This window comes from Aethalodelphis obliquidens, unplaced genomic scaffold (assembly GCF_003676395.1).
Source record: "Aethalodelphis obliquidens isolate GAN/ISIS:26980383/991018 unplaced genomic scaffold, ASM367639v1 scaffold31, whole genome shotgun sequence".
NCBI classification, from domain to species: Eukaryota; Metazoa; Chordata; class Mammalia; order Artiodactyla; family Delphinidae; genus Aethalodelphis; species Aethalodelphis obliquidens.
The window spans coordinates 12,037,764-12,058,350 of record NW_020837975.1 but is presented as its reverse complement, the minus strand read 5'-3'; positions in this window follow the sequence as shown (position 1 = coordinate 12,058,350).

Sequence of the window (20,587 nt, the reverse complement as noted above, 5' to 3'; positions counted from 1 at the left end):
CACAGTTCATGAAACTTGTGGTCACGTCCCTCTCTGCTCTCGTTCTCTATGCCTTTGTGCCTCTGTGCTTCAGCCACACTGGCCTGTGGTCCTGCCGTCGGGCATAGCATTTGTCCCTTCCACACCTAGGATGCTCTCCTGGCTCATCCTGTGGCTGGATCCTTCCGGTCATCCCTGTCTTGAGTCAAAAGGCATCTTCTCAAAGTCTTCCTTGTGCATCACATCCAGGTAACCACCCCAACCACACACCCACACCCGGTTGCTACCATGTCACACTTATGGTTTTCCCCAGCAATCATCACGACTTGAAATGACATTGTTCATGAATGTGTCAAGAAGTTAAGAGCCTAGGTTCTGGAGCCCGACTACCTGGGTGCAAATCTCAGCTCTGCCATTTCTATCTGTGTGACCTCAGGCAACCCAGATGGTGTCTCTGTGCCTCAGTTTCCACATCTGTGAAATGGGGGTGATCTAATCAGGCCCATGGGCCAAATCCAATCCACTGCCTGTTTTTGGCTGACCCACAAGTTAAGAAGCCTTTTACATTTTTAAATGGTTGAAAAAAGTCACAAGAAGAATATTTTGTGACTCGTGAAAATTATATGAAATTTCAGTGACCATAAATAAAGTTTTATTGGAACACAGCCACCCCCATACTGCTGCTTCCATATTATGATAGTGGAATGGAGCCATGTGTGACAGACTGCAGGGCCTAAAATATTAAAGCCTAAAATATTTACTATCTGGTTCTTTACAGAAAATATTTGCTGACCTTTGAGATAAATACCTACCATCTAGGGTTGATATAAATGAATTATTACATGTAGAGATCTTAGAACAGTGCCTGATATCTATATAGACACAGATTAGCTATAGATGTTAGATAGATATGTAGATAGGTAGGTAGACAGATAGATAGATGGGTAGATGGATGGACGGAGATGTAGGTGTGTATCAGCAACGTGAAAGTATCAGCATTGTTTGATATCGGCCTTCCCTGTGCCAGCCTGTGCGATAGAACTTTCTGCCACGGTGGAAACGTTCTGTACCCACACTGTGCGATGCGGCAGCCGCCAGTCACGTGTGACGACGGAGCATTTGACATGTGGCTCGTGTGACTAAGGAGCTGAATTTTCAATTATAGTTAATTATAATTAATTTCAATTTTAACTTCAAATGCCACCTGGGGCTAGTGGCTACCAGATTGGACAGCCCAGCTCTAAACCAAAGCCCACGAGAAAATGCAGGCCTGGCATATGGTAAGTACCCCATAAACATCGGCTGTGCTGCTCCCTCCCTCGCGTCTCCCAGACTCTGTTCTCCCACTCCTCTCTCTCCTCTCATGGCCCCGTGCTTCTCCTTCGCTCTCTGTCCCACTTTCTCTCCTTGGGGCACGTCCTGTCTCTCCCCACTCTGTCCCCCGTCGCTACCCGGCAGGCCCCTCTGTCAGGGCATGGCCCATCCTCCGCCGACTTAGCTGTGGGTGTAAATCAGCCTGATAATTCGCCATCTGGTCCCGGCCATTAGCAGAGCAGAGGGAGCCAGGCCAGGCGGATCCTGGCTGGAGGCAGGGAGGGAGGGTGACCGGGCCCCTCGGTGCAGCAGCCAGGGACGCGCCATCATTTCCAAGGCTGTCGCTGCGCTCACGGGGCACCTGGTGCCAGGAGTCTGTGCCAGGCTGAGCAGGGCCGCCAATCACAGAGGAGCCAGGGGCCTGGAGTGGGGAGAGTGGCCAGGAGCCTGGCTGCAGGTGCCGCGGGCAGACAGCAGATGGATGGTTTGGGGACAGGGACGAGAGGGCTGCCGGGCAGCATCCCCAAAGCATTCTGTTCCCTACTTAAGGGCCTTGTGACCATCACTGCAGCTGTGGGGCCCTTGTCAGCAGCAGGAAAGGGCATCGGGGAAGCCTTGTTCAAGAGTGAGGTTCCCATCCAGCGACAGCCCAGGTCAGTCCATCTTGTAGCCACCGGCCCTCCCCTCACACAGAGCCCGTCAGCCACAGGGCGCACGGCCCCCTTCCAGGGAGGCTGGAATAAGCAGGAGGGGTGTGGGTCCCAGCAGGAGGGTGCCAGGCTAGTGAGGGGACACTGGGCCCAGAGCTCAGAAAGAACATTTCATTACTTTTTGATTAATGCATGAATGAGTAAGTGTGCTGACCCGTCCCAATATTTTGGGGAACAAGCAAGTTAATGACTCAGGAAACCTGCCCTCCAGGTCTGACTCCGCCTCTCAGAACTAGCTGTGTGTTGCTGGGCAAGTCACTTGCCTTCATCTGGAAAACAAATGGGTTGGACTGGATCCACGGTTCTTAACCATTCTTAACGGTTCTTAACTGAGGGAGAATATTTAGAAATGTGGGGGGGGGGCGCCCTTTTTGGTTGTCACAGTGACGAGGAAGTGTGATGGGCCAGGGATGCCAGCATCCTGCAAGGAGCGATTGTTCCACCCGAGAAAAATCGTTCCACCAAAATGCTGGTAGTGCCCGCTGAGACGTGCCCAGCTGGGACAGCCGCCTGTGTGCAGGAGCCACTGTTGGTGCTCCAGCCGCTGGCCCCGGCCTCGACCATTTTAGCCACTCCCAGATTAGCTCCCAGTCGGCACCGCCTGCGTTTCTTCACCAGCGGGCTTTCTCTGGCAGCTCACATTGACAGCCGGAATGCTAGGAGTTAACAGGCCCTGGGAGCAGCCCTCACCAGTAACCGAGGGAGTTGGTGTATACATACCCCAGCTCCCTATCCCTCGGCTAGGTAACTCTGAGCTCCATTCCACAGGGTCTCCAGAGGACTCTGTTGCCCACAGTGGGACCTAGGATGATATCGTTGTCGATGGGCTCCTTCCATTCCTTGTCTTACTCTCAGCTCCCTTATTTTCACTCGAATTCTTATCTCAGGGTTGGCTTTTTGGGGAGACCAGACAAAGGCTTTCCTGCTAAGCTGTCTAGAGCGGCTGGGACATGAGTGCCCCTGCCCATCAGGAGTTCGGAGGAGCCTGAATAACTGCTCAGGACTTTGAACTTAACCAAAGCCCTCGGGTGGATGGTGCGTGGGTCAGGTGTGCAGACGGCAGGGACCCCACACTGCCCAGCATCCCCGTGTCCCGAGCACACACAGGGACAGCTGCGGGGGCCCAGATCTCATTTCTCCCCTCAGCACCCTCCTCTAGGCTCACCACTGGGTGAAATCACCCACTGGCCAGGAGAGGGGAACAGCCACATCCAAACGCACCCTTCTCATGACGGCCAGTGCTCAGTCCGTGATGGAATCAGATGACGCTCGCTTCGTCTCCCCCAGGGGCTTCTCCTTCTTTCAAAAGGAGATAAAAGTGGAGGAAGACAAAATGGAGCAACTCATGGTTATTTTCCATCTGTTCTCATCTGTCTGGTCTCAGTGAAAAGAATCCAACATATGCCTAAATTGTCCCAAAGACCAGGGCCAGCCATGAGTTAGAAGCCACAAACGAAGTGTGTAGTGGGGACAGGGGAACGGGACAGCAGCTGCACAAAGAAAAGGAAAACGGGGCCATGTCTGGATGGCAGATGGCTGGTTGGCTGCCCCAGCCCTCATTCCAGCCCCCTTCCCTTCCACATGAAGGTACTAAGTGACAACCCTTCTAGCCAATCAACATGTGCTGGAGGGACCATGGGGACAGCTCTTGCTGACCTAATACAGATACTGCCTCTCTCCCCTCCACCATACTTCCACTTTCTCCTGCTGAAAATGCAAATGTGATTGCTGGAACTTCGGCAACCATCCTGGGCTTAGAACAGAAAGGCTAAGAAAATCTCAGACTTCAGGGCTGACGTCCTTGAACTTGTACCGGTAGCTATCTACCTATTCTTATTATGGGAGAAAAATGAAGTTTTCTGTTTTTTGTACACTGAAGTTGGGTTTTCTGATCATTGCTGCCCAGCACATTCCTGACTGAGGCAGTTGGCCACGCTCTCTTGTCCTTGCACAGCTCCACCATATGTCAGCTCCAACGTGCGCCCAACCTTCAGCCCAACTTTTCATCACGGCCGTTGTTGTGGGAATCAGCTATGCACAGCACCCCTCCCCACACCTTGGCAATAGCTACCTAGAGCCTGCCCAGCACGCAGACATACGAACACCCTTGAAAAGTGCAAGGATGTCGACACTGCCGTGGCATGAGGCTGCCGCTGCCCAGTGCTGGCCCGAAGCTGAAGGATAAATAGTGCCCTCCCGCCCCACCCCACCCCCACCTTGAGGAGACATTTTAGAAGCACTTAGAGGCCCCCAGTGTGATGGTAAAGCACTCAAATTGGCTTATTCTCCTTCCTATTGCATTCTTCCCAGCTCCCTACTTCTGTTTCTTCCCATAACCATAGACCTTGTTTCACGCTTTGGGGGTTAGGGGGACCCGGGCCAAGACATTTTAGATCACTGAGTCAGCTTGGTCTGCTTGCTCACCCTCTCTGGGCCTCAGTCTTCCCCTCTGCACAGTGGGTAGACCTTGGACCACACGTTCTCGGGGGTCCCTCCCTCTGTGCATCCCTGTGCCCCATCCTTGTCCCTCCACATCATCGCGTCAGCCCCAACAAAAGGTTCCCCAGGGGCAGGGCCCACGACTGCCTCAGCCTGTCTTTAGGGGACCCAAGCCAGCGTCACACACACAGTGAGTGGAGGAGGGAAGAGAACAGCCAGAAGAAAGTGTTAATTATGAAGTGAAGCAAACCAGAAAGAAAACAGAAAAAATCCTCAGGCTAGAAGCTCAATCATGTGAAGGGGAAGAGACGGGGTGTTGCCAGGCGGGTGCTGAGCCCATTAAGTGGGAATGAGCTGGGGTGGTGTGCGCCAGCCAGGGGCAGGGGCCAAGCACACAGCCAGCGCTAATTAGCTGCAAGTGGCTTTGGTCACAGGTTACCAAGAGCAGAAAACACTCAGTCCTGCCAGGGCATTGCAGAGGCGGGTGGGGGAGAGGGGAGGGAGGGAAGAAGATGGCTGAAGGGCTGGCGGAAGGGCTGGCAGCACAGGGCTGGGACTCGTGGCCGGCACTGAGCTGTCCGATCCTCTCCAAGCCACCTGACTTCTAAGCTCTTCTCCTGTGGGAGGCTCAGAGGCAGCGCAAAGAGCCCTCCCTGAGGGCCCACCTGCACCAGGTTCCACAAGAAAGGGGATGCAGTCCCTGACCTCACGGAGGGCACAATCCAGTACGGAAAGTACTTCTAAGATGGGGTGAGCACAGCCGAGGGAGCGCTCACCGGGGGTGAGGCTTCAAGAAAAGTCTCCAGGAAGGGGTAGTTTTGTTGAAATCTGGGAGGAGTAATCCAGGCAAGCAAAATGGGGGAGGCTGGGGGAAGGAAAAAGCACGCCCGGCAGAGGGACCTGCAGGTGCAAAGTCCACGAGGCAGGAGACGGCGGGGCAGTTTCAAGAGCTACCAGCCCTTCCGGACACCTCTCCCTCAGCCTGTTGCAGCAGGCTACTGCTCAGCGGGCCATGTGCCTCTGGAGGGGCTCCCCACCTGGGGTCATGGTTTCTGTCTCTTGCCCCTAGGCCTCTTGAATAGTGGAACTGAGTGGTGCGGGGTGTGACCCAAACTGGGTGCTTGGACCTTGGGCCTCCAGCTTAGGATTCCATTCTGCCCTCTCGATATGAGACTAGAGGGAGGCTGTTAGGTCCCCTTTCCAGGAGGCAGGTGGGAGTGAAAGTGTGTCATTCAACAAACACTATGACAGCCTCCATGCTAGGGGCAAGAGCCACAAAGAGAAATAAGTTTTGTCAGGTCCCTGCTTTCCCTGAGTCCCCACACTAGGGAGATAGAAACATACACAAATAATTACAGAAAACCCCAAACAGTCACTTAAGCAAGACAGACATTCATTTCTGTCTAACATTAATCAATTACAGAAGTAGGTAGCCCAGGGCTGGTATGGCAGCTCTATATGCATCTAAGACCCATCCTCTTGTCCCCTCACCCTCCACACACAGCTTTCATTGTGTGATCCATTATGGCTGCTGGAGCTCCAGCCATCTCAGCCACATTCCAGCCAGCAAAGTAAAGGAAATGAGGAAGAGAAGGGCACTTATCCCTTTAAGAACACTTCCAAAGAGCTGTCTATGCTGATTTAGCTTATGTCCTATTGGCTAGAATTCAGTCAAATGGCCACACCTACTTGCAGGACAGTTGGGAATATAAACTTTATTCCAGGTGTCTATGTGCCCAGCAAAAAATTAGGGATGCTATCACTAAGGAAGATGGAAGAAAGAGAGATTGAGGACATCTAGCAGCCTCCACCACAAATCAGAATCCTTCCTGGCCAAGGATGGCAGAATTCTGAGCTAGGAACTTCTACCACTGCATGTGTTTGGGGCCAAGAGGACTGTGATATATGTCCCCATCACAGAATCTCAGATTGTTGTTAGGGACTAGAAGACTGGGTCCTTGTAGGCTCTAGATCCCAAAGCAGACTCCCCTGTCTAGTCTGCTTTCTCTCCTTTCCTTCTCAAGTGGTACTTCCCAACGAGACTTTTTCTTCCTAAATCCTTCTCAGTCTCTGCTTCCCAGACACTGTCTGTTCATCACTTTCAGCTGCTTGGCAAAGCCCCTTTCTCTGGCCACTGCTCACGGTCTCGGATAGCCTTGGACCAGCTTCTTGCAGGTGCAGCCCTGCAGCCCTCATCTCTGCCGGTGACCTGCATCTCTTGCTTCCTGCCCAGGGCTTCTCTGAGGCCCCAGCATGGCTCTCCCGGTGTTACCGAGTCCAAGTTCATACTGCTTGCTGCACGACAGGCCAATAAACCGAGAGACAAGGTGTTGGGGCAAGGAACGGTGACTTCATTGTTCTAGCAGACCAAGAAAGCTAGCAGACCAGGAAGATGGTGGACTAGCGTCCCAAAGAACCATCTTACCCCAGTTAGAATTCAACCTTCTTTTATACTAAAAGGGGAGGGGGTGTGATTGTTTGCTGCAAACTTCTCGGTGTCAGAATCCTTTGTTCTTGCAGCTGTCCCTGTAGGTCCCATGGTGATGTTCCTATAAACCTCTAACAAGACAAATGTTATTCTCTGTTCTGCAACTTTTTATCTCTGAATGAATGGAAAAGTGTTATACCCTTAAAAGTCAGAGTCTTGAGAATGACCTATCCTGTATATTTCAAGCTACAGGCAACATTCTTAACTTGTAACAAAAGCAATAGAATACAAAGGTGAAAGTAAAAGAAACAGACCCATCATGGGAGTACGTGCTTGGAGTACCTGCTTGGTGCTCAGCTAACTGCAACCAGGAAGCACTGGCCACCCTTGCTCAAGAGGGGGTGGCGGCCACTGAGAATTTTTTTCCTCCCACTCATCTCCTGGTGTACAGCTCTGAGACACGTGCCCCAAGACTCCTGAGATGACCCGTGGGGTCCAGACCCAGTTGCCTACACAGGTGGCCAATCTGACAATACAAACTTGGCTTTGCTTTGACCCTTCTCAGTGCCATCTCCCCTTCTCACTCCATCCCACTTGCAGGGGCCACTTGCAGGAAACTGCCCACAGGCCTGTGAGCCTTTGTCTCAGGGCAAGTCAGCCGAGACACGGGATGTGCAGGGAGGCCTTGCCCTCTCTCTGTCCCTCTTTCCTTCACACACCGGGAACTGCCCAAGCGGCACTTGACCTGAATTCAGAGACCAAGTTCAAATCCTGGTTCCGAGCTTTCGGCTGTGAGTCCTTGGGCTTAGCCTCTGTCTCCCATCCTCTTGTCTGTAAGTTGGCGGGAGGCATGCTTCTACCCAGAGACACCTTCAGGGCACCACCCTCCTTGTGTTCCACACAAGTGATGCCCCTTGGTGTGTGACACGTAGCTCTGCTTACACCACGGGGTAAAGTGAGGCGGTGGGTGCATCTAGCCGTGCACAGTAGGAGCCTAATGGAGTTTACTTCCCTTCCTTCTGCCGTTAGTCTGGGGATCCCCTGAGGTCAAGGGACCTGTCTCCCCCTCAGACTGGGGCTCCTGAGGGCAGGGCCGAGAGCTTCCCTCTCCCTTCCTCTGGCTCCTCGGCATCTGTCCCCACCCCGCCCCCGGCAATGCTCCAGTCCGCTTTCTGCTCCAGAAGATGGCTGTTCTCTCCCAGGCAAGAATGCTGCCTGTGGGTCCACTGCTCATCCCTTCTCTCTCTCTGTCCTCCTCCTGCCTGTGTGTTTGAGGAGGAACAGGTTGCATTATGCTAACTGCAAGCTTACCCTTTGGTGATTAAAGGAACATGGTGTTACAAGCAGAGCCATACTAATTACAAAGTGGAAAACACAGCTTTTTACCAAGAGACAAAAGGGGACATTCGGTGCCTTTTCCAAGCATAGCCAGGGATGCGCAAAGCTGCTGCAGGTCCTAGGGAGCTGGGAAGTGGGGCTCCCCCGAGAAGCTGCCTGATCCCCCTCTGTTCTGTGCACCCCTCCACCTGGTGGGGGGAAGAGAGTGACCTTTGCAGGGAGGAAATGAAATCCCTCCACGGGCCAGGTTCATTAACAGGCATCATTAACAGGCATTAACAGGCACCGAATCACAACTCTCTTCCCTGGGAAAACACAGAGGCTGCGGAGGGAACAGCATGCCAAGCTGGGGGCTGGAGCAAGGGGGAGCTTCACAGAGTCCAAGCAGGGCAGCCTCATTCCTGAGCACAGGCTCATTCTTGCAGTTCTACCCTCACCCCTGGTCCCAGCCGAGGACCCTGCCTTCCCATCGCAAGGGCAGCCAAAGCCTCTGGTGCTCAGCGCCTACAGCTTCCACTTTTCATACTCGTTGTCTCCCTCTCTCCCTCCCTTCCTCCCTTCATCCATCCCTCCCTCTTCCACTCCTCCCTTCCATCGATCATTGAGCGCCAGTTTTGGAAGGATGCTCAGCCCTAGGGATACACAGTGAAGAGGAAGACACAACCCCACCCTCGTGGACTTTGATTCTAATAGAAGAGACAGTAAGCAAATGATGATAGAAAATAATCAGTAAATAGGATTGGGATGGGTGTTTGAGAGAAAAGTACAGGGGAATTTACCTAACCTGGGGTTAGAATCTTATACAATAAAGCTCGAGGTTACTGTGTATCAGGAGTTGTCACAGCTCCACTCACTCACTCACTCATTCATTCATTCATTCACTGCTTACCGAAAACCACAGTTTGCCAAGCCCTACGGCCCGGATGGACAGGAAGTCAACAGCTCCTCTCTTCCCTCATGGAGCCCACTTTCCAGGTGGGAAACAGACAACGAGCAGCTCGGTGATGGTTACAGTAACACCCAGCGCCAGGCATGTGCTGTATTTTAGATACTTCATAGACTCTATTCCTCATAACAATTCCGGGGGTCATTATCATCCCCAGCCTACAGGTAAGGAAACTGTTATCTCCATGAGGCCACAGACTTTTGGATTTCAGTGCTTCCCTGGGTGCTCGGAATAAAAAAATACATATGTAAACTCCAGCAGATCAAGAATAACTCTGACCCTTCCCTGGGCAGGGAGTTACTGTGAACATGCTGGCTCCTCGTCCACGTCCCAGCACCAAGGTCACCCTGGATGGTGCCTGACAGATCACTGCTGAGCAGATGAGGAAGGACGGTCTGGTCTGCAGGATCGCACAGCCGCCCAAGCCCACGCGCATTTCCCAGCTCAGCAGAGGCCCGCTTCTTTCCTTGATAGCAACAGTTTCCCAAGGCCTGCCGGGGGAAATCATTTGAAATGCAATGATTTCTTTTTACATATGTCTATTGACTTTTCTCCACATTCCACTGGCATTCTCCAATACTCAGCCAACAGAACAGCCCAGTTACACCAATTCACAGCGGACAAGGGTGTATATATTCATCGCTGCCGGCTCTCTTCTCCCCAGCCGGGCTGCTGCTTCCAGTGCATCAGGGCTCACGACGTTGGAGGCAAGTGGCCCTTTGCAGTGGGACATCCAGTTCCTTCCTTCTCCTGACTACATGCCTTGCCTTGCGGGAGCTCCCCTGCCAGGGTGGGAGAATTAGGGACATGTACATGACACAGGTGTTGTGCCTCTCAAGGTCAAGGGTGGGGGCAGGAGTAGGACAGGTGAAGCTGTTGGATCAGGTGAGGTCTTTGTCTTATCCTTGAACTTACGTTCCCCATGTTCAGGCCTGACAGGAAGGTTCTGTGCTAGAACGTGGGGAAGTTCATGGAATGAGGCTGCAGGGGCCGATCTGTAAGCTGGAATGAGGGGAGGTGGGGTCATCACCCAATGTACCAGCTATTTCAGATCTTTAATCTCTCACCCCTCTGGGTCTACCTGCTTCAATATCTGAGCTGGACGCGAGGATCCCCATCCTCTCTGCCATCTAGAATGTTGGGGTGGCCACGCTGAACTGTCAGTGCCCCCCCTCCCATATCCCCTCTGGTACACGACAGCCCACTACCAGATGCTTTTAAGTTTTTGACTGAGAGCGTCCCTTGGCCTTGGAAGCCTTTTGTGCCCCTTCATGGGGGGCTAGAAGAGCTGGGGAATAAACAACCCGGGAGTAGCTCAGCCCGTGACTGATGGGAGCAGGTGTATAAATGCCCCAGCTCCCTCACCTCCATGGGCACGGAAGTCCAAGGTGCAGGTTCTGCACTGGCTTCTAGAGCTCCCAGCAAGATGAAGCAGGATCAGCTGGTGATCTGATCATCAGTGCACACTGTACTGGCTTCCTTCCCTTGCCTGCCCCACTTCCCTTCCCCTCTTCCTGAGTTTTCCAGGATCAGCTCCTGCCTGAGCTACTTGCACACAAGTCCTTACTCAGGCCTCTGTAGCGGAGCCCAAATGAACAGTGGCATCATTGGTGTGTGGATTCAGATCCTATTTCTATTACTTAGACCTTGGGTCAGAGACTTAAGCTCTCTTCGCCTCCATTTCCTCGTGTGTAAAATGGGCATAATGACAGACCCTACCTCCTAGAGTTGTTCTGAAGATTGGATGAGTGCTTACATGGAGAGCCTGACCATAGTACCCGGCATGTGGTGAGTGCTCAAATGTTACTAAGCCGTGAGCCCCGCAAGGCCAGGGGCGTTTCCAGCGTCACACACCTTGTGTGTGTTATTAACCATTCCCAGACAGGGCAGAGTGCTTGGCAATATTTACTAAATGAAATTCTTGTCCTAACTCCAACCCCGGTGTTCCTGACTTTGGCTCCCCCTCCACTCCTGACCACATGTTGTGTTGTGAGTCTGGGCTCTGGTTCCCAGCCTGGCCTGCACCTGCATCCATAATGCACTGCTGCCCTTGCTGACGTCAATGATGTTGCTGGGCAGGGGAGCCTGAGGCCGTTCCCAGGTGACCCTGCGCTCTCAGGGCACACACACAGGCCTGGGAGGTCAGACCTGGGAGTGACGTCTTCGTATTAAATGAGACCTATTCTCTAGCCTCGCTTTCCTTCACCCTGGGCAAGGGCGCCCGCAGGAAGCCCAGGGCAGCCTCTCTGAGGACTGCAATTTCTAATTAGCCTCGGCTCTTTGAAAGGAGTAAAATGCTACACAAATGTGAGCTGTTAATGTAAACAAGTGATCTTGTTGGGGTTGAGCATGTGGCTGGCCAGGCCTCTTGCTTCTCCTTGTTGGAGGCAGCGTAATAGAAAACAGTACTAGAAAGAAGCAGACCAGGAGTTTAGTCCCACCTGTTACTAACTCGCTGGGTAACCTTGGACAAAGTATGTCTTCTATGGGGGCCTCTGTGTCCTCCTGGATAAAATGAGAGTTTTAAAAGTTCCTCCCATCTCTGATTCCTTGGCAGACCTCACCAAGGATTGCAGGCAGCAGGGCCAGACACTTAATACCTATTACATGCCTGAGGGTTCTCACCTATGGACTAATTTATCCTGCACGGTGACCCAGATTACCTCTGGGTTTATAGATGAGAACATCAAGGTCGGGAGAAGTTACATAACTCACCTAATGTCACATGTTAACAATGATGAAGCTGCTGTGTGTACATTCATGTGTGTATGTTTGGGCATCTGCACACGCACGAGTGTGTTTGTGTGCACATGAACATATGTGTTACGTGTGTATCTGTGTACACATCTGTGCCTTTGGTGTGGACGTGTGTGTGTGCGTGCGCATGTGGGTCTGCTTGTGTGTGTTGAGCTGCATGTGTGGGGTGCACACCTGTGACATCTGGTCAATAGCCAGTTTTGCCTGAGATGCCCCGATGGCAGTCACCCCAGGTCCCATCCTCTCTCCTTTTCCTTCTTTCTTCCCTCCTTCCTGTGTCTCCAGGCAGAGCCACCTGAACTGCTTTTCTTTAGAAGAGAAAACAAAGCCTGCTCTTTCCCAACTCCAAATTCTTTTACCTGCTGGAAAATCCATAACAATTAACCAGATCTGCTGGAGGGAAAAAAAACAACCCGGGACCTGCTGAGATGGCTGTAGGAAAGGCGGTCGTTCTCTTGCGCAGGTTAAAAATTCAGAAGGTGCATTGGCATATGATATGAGGCGCAGTCTTTTACTAAAGAGATTTAATGGCCCACAGTTCAATTTGAACTGGAAGATTCCCCCCGATGACTCTTTATAAAGTCTTCCCAAGACCTGAGTCGATATCTGGGGGGCTGGCAAGGAGCAACCATCGATTAGCTGTCTCTGCCAATGAGCATGACAAACCGAGGAGAGTGGAGGGGAGTTGCCTCATAAAATCGGCCCCGTATCAACTGGCTGCAGGGCCGTCCAGGCCGAGACAAAGGATGGCTAAGGCAAGGCCTGAGAGCTAATCAAATTCTCCAGGAACCCACTGGGCTAAAGGAATCCAGAGGCCCCTCTCCTACCAGGGGGCATGTAGCAGGGGCCAGGAGCCAAGTTTCTAATAATTTCAAGCCAAAGGATCCTCAGGTGTGAGGTAAGACCTGATCGTACAAGATTTGAAGTTTCATTGTGTTCCAACCAGTTCAGAAGAGAAAAGAGAGAAGTTACTGTGATACCACGTTTTTCCTTAGGCCACTGATTTGGCAACCTCAGCTGTACAAGAATATAACAAGGATTCCAGAGTAAGAAAAAAATGGCTTCCGGGCACTTAAAAAGTCCTCATGATAAAGTCTCTGCATTAAAATACATGCGCTACTCAAGGAAGAGCAATTCAGACCCTCACTCAGAACCTAGTAACTCTTGCTTTATACATAATTCTAATGAGCTTTATTTTCTGGTCTCACGTGACAGTTTAGTACTGGGAAACAGGTAAGATTTAAGTGAGTAAGGGATGGCTATGCTAAAGGTAGTGACGTTATTGGCCACAAGAGGTAATAGCTCAGAGATAAGGCAAAGGAACTATAAAACCAGAGTGGGGTGAGCATGAAATTTGGAAGCACTTGGGGCAAGGGCAAACTATCCTATACTCTGGAGTCTCTGTATTAGTCTGTGATCAGACTGATATCGGAAGCACACAGCAGCTTGCAGCAGCTGGAAGCAAGATCTTAGTTCCCGGACCGGGAGTCCTAACTGCTAGACCACAGAGGCCAGAGGCTACACCCTAAACCCCCAGTTCTTGCCCACCTTGTCAGGAAAGAATTCAGGAGAGGAGGTAGAAGGTAAATAGAAATGTAAAAAAGGTTATTGGAAAAGCAGAGTACATGTGGAGAGACGCATGGGCGAACTCAGAGAGAAAGAGTCGTGCCTTTGGGAAGTTTAAATCCTTTATAGAGGGACAGTGTTCCAGGTCTTTGTCTTCCTTCTGGCCAATCATCTTGTTTTGTCCCCCTGGCTAATTTATCTCAGGACCCTCCCTTTAGGTGCACACGCGCCTCTCAGCCGAGGTGGATCTTGACGTGAAGGCATCTGGGAGAAGCAAGACTCACTGTGACCTTGCATTGCCCTCTGACTTTTGACCCCCAAGGAGACTTTCTGCGCATGTGTGGTGTCTCCCTTGCCCCAAGGAGGGGGAAGCAGAGATCCCTTGATCCTTTATTCAAACAAGGTTTTGCCCCTCTTTGTTCTTGCCATGACTGTTATCTTAAGGCATCCACAAGAGACAAAGCCTGGCTATTTACCCTGTCTCTGTAGTTTCTTCCATTTTGGAGAGTAAACAGGAGGCTGATTTTATTTTATTTTTATTTATTTATTTTTGGCTGAGTTCGGTGTTCGTTGCTGTGTGTGAGCTTTCTCTAGTTGCAGCGAGCGGGGTCTACTCTTCGTTGCAGTGCATGGGCTTCTTGTTGCAGTGCGCGGGCTTCTCATTGCGGTGGCTTCTCTTGTTGCGGAGCACAGGCTCCAGGTGCGCGGGCTTCAGTAGTTGTGGCGTGTGGGCTCAGTAGTTGTGGCTCTTGGGCTCTAGAGTGCAGACTCAGTAGTTTTGGCAAATGGGCTTAGTGGCTCTGTGGCATGTGGGATCTTCCCGGACCAGGGCTCGAGCCTGTGTCTCCTGCATTGGCAGGTGGATTCTTAACCACTGCACCACCAGGGAAGTCCCAGGAGGCTGATTTTAAATGTCTAACCTGAAGCCCATCTATCTCCTGTCTCAGGAAATGCAAGCAGGAGGCTAGTGCCCAGCCCAAAGCCCACTTTTTTCCTACCCCATGAAACGTAAATGGGAGGCCAGTTGTAAATGTCTAACCTGGGGCCCATCTATCTCCTGCCTCAAGACTGCCAAAACAAAATACCATAGACTGCGTGGCTTAAACAGACATTTATTTTCTCATAATTTTGGAAGCTAGAAGTCCAAGATCAGGGAGCCAGCATGGTTGGCTTCTGGTGAGGATTCTCTTCTTGGCTTGCGGACTGCTGTCTCCACACTGTGTCTTCATGTGGCCTTTTCTCTGTGGGCACAGGAGGAGAGAGAAAGCTCTGGTGTCTTTTCGTATGCTTTTAAGAAAACCAGTCCCCACTCTTATGACATCATTAATCTTAATTACCCCCTTAAAGTTTCTATATCCAAATACAGTCGTATTAGGGGGTTAGGGCTTCAACATATGAATCTGGGGGGCCACTATTCAGACCATAACAGTCACCAAAGTCTGCAGTGCCCACCGTGGGACAACAGTTGATGTTCATAAGGAACTAGCAAGGGTAGCTTTTCAATCATGTGTAGTTACTTCTCTTTCAGACGGCAGGGAAATAACGGATGCATTTTATAAAGACTGCCGAAGAATACTGGCCAAAACACTGGTTTCTAAGGGAAAGAGCTCCATTTAAAAAGAAGGTCACTCTTGTGAACTAGTTCTTTTTCAGGGTCTTGACACAGCTGTTAAGAAATGTCACCCTCAAATTAAGGATCATTTGAGGAGAATTTATTAGAGGGGTGTTTACCAAGGTGCAGGTAGAGCGGGAAGCACAAGGGAGAGCACTTGTAGACCAGGCTGGGAAGGGTGGGGATGTGATGCCCCAGGCCCTGAAGCCCAGGGCAGCGAGACCCTGGGACAACGAGAAGGCTGTGAGTAGAAGGCTGATCTACAACAAGTGGAATCTCAGCTCTAGGGCCAGGCAGATCCCAGCAAGGAGGAGGCAGGAGATGGGAAGTAAGTCACCTGAGCTCTCTATCTCTTCCCTCCTTCCCTCCAATCTCTAATAGGGGCTCCCATGTGCTAAATCTGACCAGAAGTCAGACATCAGGCAGGGCTGAGTGCGTGGTTTCAGCCTCCTGGGGTGGAGCGTGGACACGAAAGAGTAAACCAAAGATGCCCTGGTGCCTTACCTTTTCCGAGGTGCACTTGGCCCTGCAACAGGTCATCTCCCCTATCCCACTGGGTGTTGGGTAGGTGCAGGGGCTGGGGGAGTTACTTCCTCTCCTTACTTCCCTCCTTCCAACTCTGACCCTGTTTCATTCTCTTGTCTTCCCCAAAGATAAGAGAGGGAAAGAACTAACCTCAAATGTCTCTCCAGCTCCAACTTGCCGTGTCCCACCATCAAACACCACGTACCACATACACGTCCCCCTCCTCAACAAGAAGAGAAACTCATTTCACACCATTAGACGTTTCAAAACGGAGCTCCATCATTTACTCAAGCCCCGCCCCACCTGAGGATCCAGTGTCACAGCCGCCACCAGTGCTGAAAAGAACAGAGGCAGCTTTTCCACACCTGCAATGACTGATTTGCACCAAACTGCTCTAATTAGCACATTCCACACTATGATTAGGCTTCCAGGGGAAACATGCCAAATGCCATTAATTATGGATGTGATCTTAAATTATTCACTTGGAATGTTTTTTCTTCCTTGATGTGCCCCTTTCATCTCCCACTAACTTTTTGTCACATCCAAGAATAGATCCAATTAAGCCTCCAAAGGCGGGAGTTTGTTATGTTAAAGAAAATGTAAACTGAAAATGAATCACTTCTTTTTTCTCCCCAGTTGTGGCGTTGGTGGTGATCAGGAAGCAACCAAAGGAGGAAAAGAGACGTGGTTTTCTTCCCTCCCTTTCCTTTCTGCAGATCTCGGCCCACGTGGCTCATCAGTGCCACCTTGCTCATTCTTACGGGAGCCTGGATGGGGACCTCTTAGGCAGGTGCCTTAGAAGTAAATCCGGAGCTGAGGATTCGTGCGCAAAGGATGTTTTTAGGAAGCTGGAAAGGAGTCGGGGAGGCAGGACGAGGAAGGCGAGGCAAGGTGCAACTTCAGGCCACATCCCAGCGGGAGCTCTGGAGCAGAAATTATACCTCTGCATTTCTAAGGCAAGGCAGCTGGGCTTTCAGACCTCTTCTGCACAGGTCAGTCATTGACTAAGGACTGCCGGGAAGCCAGAGAGGGTGTAAACTCCCAGGCATTTGGTCCACTGCGAGTGTGGACCAAGCAGTTCCCAAAGGCAGTTCTTTGACGAGAATAACAGGCGTGGGCCATGAGAAACTAAATGGAAGCTGGAGCCCGGCTGCACAGAATCTCCACCAAACGGGGATCAAGAGGATGACAGACAGCAGAACAGAAAACGGAGCCCCCCTGATCAGCATGCCCCTGTGTGGTCTGTGGGTGCGGATGCTCCAGGCACCCACGTGGACCCAGCACTGTGCTGTGTGCTGTGGTAGAGACACAGGCCAGTCCTGCTGGACTCAACACTCCATGTCAGAAACTGGCCTAACACAAATGAAAAGAAAAATTTGAGGGTGTCAGATCAAATGCAGGTCTGTGTGGTTGAAACTGATTGCTAGAAAGATTCATAAATGTGAAGAGGTTCTCCTGGGAGAGTTAGAACTGAGCTGGGTTCAAGAGGATGAAAAGGAAAAATAAAGATTCCTTACCTAGAGTGCTTTACGCTGTTTTCTCTTCCTTCTGTTTTCTCGTTTAAGCCTAGAAACGACTTATTATACCCTAAGGTGGTATAATGGTCCCATTTTACAAACGGGAAAAATCGAGGCTCAGAAGGGTCATGGGCTGACTTGTCCAAGGTGCTAAGTACTGTATGGTGAAGCAGAGCCTTGGGTTCCTTCCTGCCTTTAGATTCTAAGGCCTGTGTGCTCTCCACTGTGCCACACTGCCTCCCAGGGAGCAGGATCTAGCAGGGCAGAGAGGACAAGGAAGGGCATTCTGGGTGGGGGAACTGCACAAGCAAAGTCTTAGAGACTGAAATGTACATATAAAGGCTACGAGGAAAGGAGCTGGTCTGATTAATATCCATATTGTAGTAGCCTTGGAGGAAGGTCGTTCCCACCCCCTTGATCCGTCCCTACCATGTCACAGTGGAATAATAGTCTCCCTCTAGAAGGAATCCAGGCCTGGAAGCAAACCCCATGTGGAAGTGGCTGCCTGTCTAGGCCTTTTAGAGTCAACAGGAGTCATGTGAGAGGCACACACAGGAGACTGGGAGCCAGAGGGTTGCACAGGGCAGGAAGGACACTGTTGGTCAGAGACCCAGGCCACGAAAGGCTGCTCTGTTATGTCCCAGATAGGCCGGCAGCCAAGAGAGCATCGGACAGCTAGAGATGCCCACAGACAGTGCTGCCCCAGGCCAGCCACCGCTGCCTCCTGTTCCATCTCAGCTTCAGAGTGGCATTAGGGAAAGATGGGCTGTCTGTCCAGTTCACCAGACATTTAATAAGCAGCTCCTATGTACCAGAAGTAGGTACCCAGTCTCCCATACATGACAACTGGGGTATTTTTAAATCTGCCCACGGAATCTTCGGTACTCCTCCCTTCAAAAGAAGGAGCCTCATTCCGTTGAATGTGGGATGTCCTTAGTGATGTTTTTCCTAGTCAGTAGAACGTAGCGGAAGTGACAATGTATGACTCCCAAAGCTAGGTCGTAAAAGCCATTGTTCTGTCTGCCTCTCTTTCTCTTGAATTGCTCGCTCTGGGGAAAGGCGGCCAGCTTCAAGGCACTCGTGCAACCAGGGAGAGGCCACCCTGAGGCACACAGCCCCTCCTGCCAAGCCAGCATCAGCTCTGCAGCCGCGTGAGGGATCCGTGGGAAGCCACTGCTCCTCCTCCCGGGCTCCGCCAGCCCCAGCCAGGCCTTCAGATGAAAGTATCCCTGACCAACATCTGAACTACAACCTGATGAGAAATCTCGAGCCAGCACCACCCAGCTAAGCTGCGTCCAAATTTCTGACCCAGAAACCATAGATAGTTATCGCTGTTTTAAACCACTAAGTCTTAACGTAACCTGTCAAGCAGCAATAACTAACACAGGACAGTACAGAGTGTCAGGACCCATTGAAAATGGGCCTTTTTGACTCCATCTAAGGAACGTATCAGCACAGCATCACAGTGATGATACAGAAAAACCTGCATCCGAAAGGTTTTGCAAATCATGAGCAGTTTTGCTGAAGATTCTCTGGAAGGGGGAGGAGTGAGGTGGGAATTACATCTCACAGCAGAGACCCAAACTCCTTAAAAATCTTCTTTAACCCCCACTTCCCTCTAGAAAATGCTCTCTAGGTGGGTCTGCTTTGTCCAGAGCTCCAGCCCACCTGTGTCACGCTTGCACAATGCTTCCATCGAACTAGGTTTTTTTGCCCAGTGCACAGGAAGCCAAAACATTGAGACACGGAGGGTTTGCAGCAAAGAGCGGGTTTATTTGCGAGGCAGCCAATCAAGGAGACAGGAGGAGAAATCTCAAATGTGCCCACCTGAAGGCAAGGGCCTCGGGGGTATTTATGGGATAAAGAATAAAGAAGCAGGGCAGTCTCAGGCGTGGGGAGCGTGGGGGAAAGGTGATTGGAAAAAGGTGCGATGATCTTTGTTCCGTGCAGGCGTAACTAAACTCTATGCCTCCACAGGTGCGAAAGTTCATCAAGGACGCTCGCGCATGCCCAGTTGAAGGGTCGGGGATCCCTTCCGGTCTTAACCTGCTCAGCTTGAACTAGGCAACTGACCCCGAGTTCCTGGGAAACGATTGGGGCAAACGTCTTACCCTTTAGGCTACATGCCGCTTGGAGGACAGGCGAGTCTTAAAACGACTTGGATTAGTGAAGGCAAGTGAAGTGGATTGAACCACGGTTTCAGTAGCACCGTCCCAATGTTCCTCCCTGCCTGTTACCCGCGGCCAGTACAACAGAGGCATCACCAAGCAGGACCAACACCCAGGAAGGTGGGGACGGCTGTGATCCTTCAATACGTTGGCCCCGTCACTGCAGCAAGAGCAGTAGCAGACAATCGTGCAAGGTCAGTGCAAATCCGGGGAAAGCGTGCCTGCAGGCTGGAGGTCACTGAGCTTCACGGAGGGATGAGTGAGGGCTGAGATGTGAAAGACGCCAGGAGGCGGAGAGAGCATCCTGGTTGAGACCTTAGGTTGTGCAATGCCACAGAGGCACGGCAACGCGAGGGAGGGCGGCGTGCTTGGGGAATTGTGCCTCGCGGCTCTTGCGCCTAAAGAGGGAGAGAGCTCCAGGGTCCAGAGGACTCTGGCCAAACTCCTCCGGGGTTGGAGGGTTGGGGGTGGAGGTTGAGACTCCCGGGGCAACTCGAGCTTGCCCGAACCTTGGACTGTTCTTGTATTGGAAAACAGCCTGGTTTGGCTTTCACTTGGATAACTAAGTGATTACTCCTCTGTATGTAGGGTCAGGACTCTTAAACTGTAATGGTTAAATTCTGATTCCTGGGCCCCACCGCCCAGAGGTTCTGAGTCCTCAGAGCTGAGGCAGAGCCTGGGAATCTGCCTCATAACAAGGGTCCCAGGGGCTTCCGCTGCAGGTGGCCCTCACATTTCAGCAGCTTCCTGAACTGTCTTGGTGCTGAGAATCACCTGGGAAGTTGTGAAAAACACCGATCCCTCCCCTGGAGATTGTGGGCCAGCGAGCTGGCCTAGGGCAGTGATTCTCAAAGTGTGATCCCAGGAGCACAGGCACCCGGCACACCCGGGGGTTTGTTACACTTGCGCAGTCAGGTCCCACAGTAGGGCTGCTGAATCGGAATCTCGAGGGCCAGGGCCCAGGCCCCCCATTTGTTTGAACAAGCTCTCCAGGTGAGTCTGCTGTCTGCTAATGTGATAGTCATAGCCTAGAATTTGAATTGCTTAACGATTACAGCAGGTGATTGGTAGCACTGGACAAGGTCGGGAAGCCTTGCATCACTGAGGACACAACCAGCTCCTGTTGCCCAAGGTTCCCCGAAGGCCTGGATTCTCCCCAGCTTGCCTCTCTGGTCCTCTCCAGAAAAAAAGGTGTCCAGGAAACCGTCAGTATTTCCCCTTTACAAGCAGGTAATTTTCAGAAGAGCTGGGGAGCAGATAATTAAAAACCCCACCTCAACCTGCACAC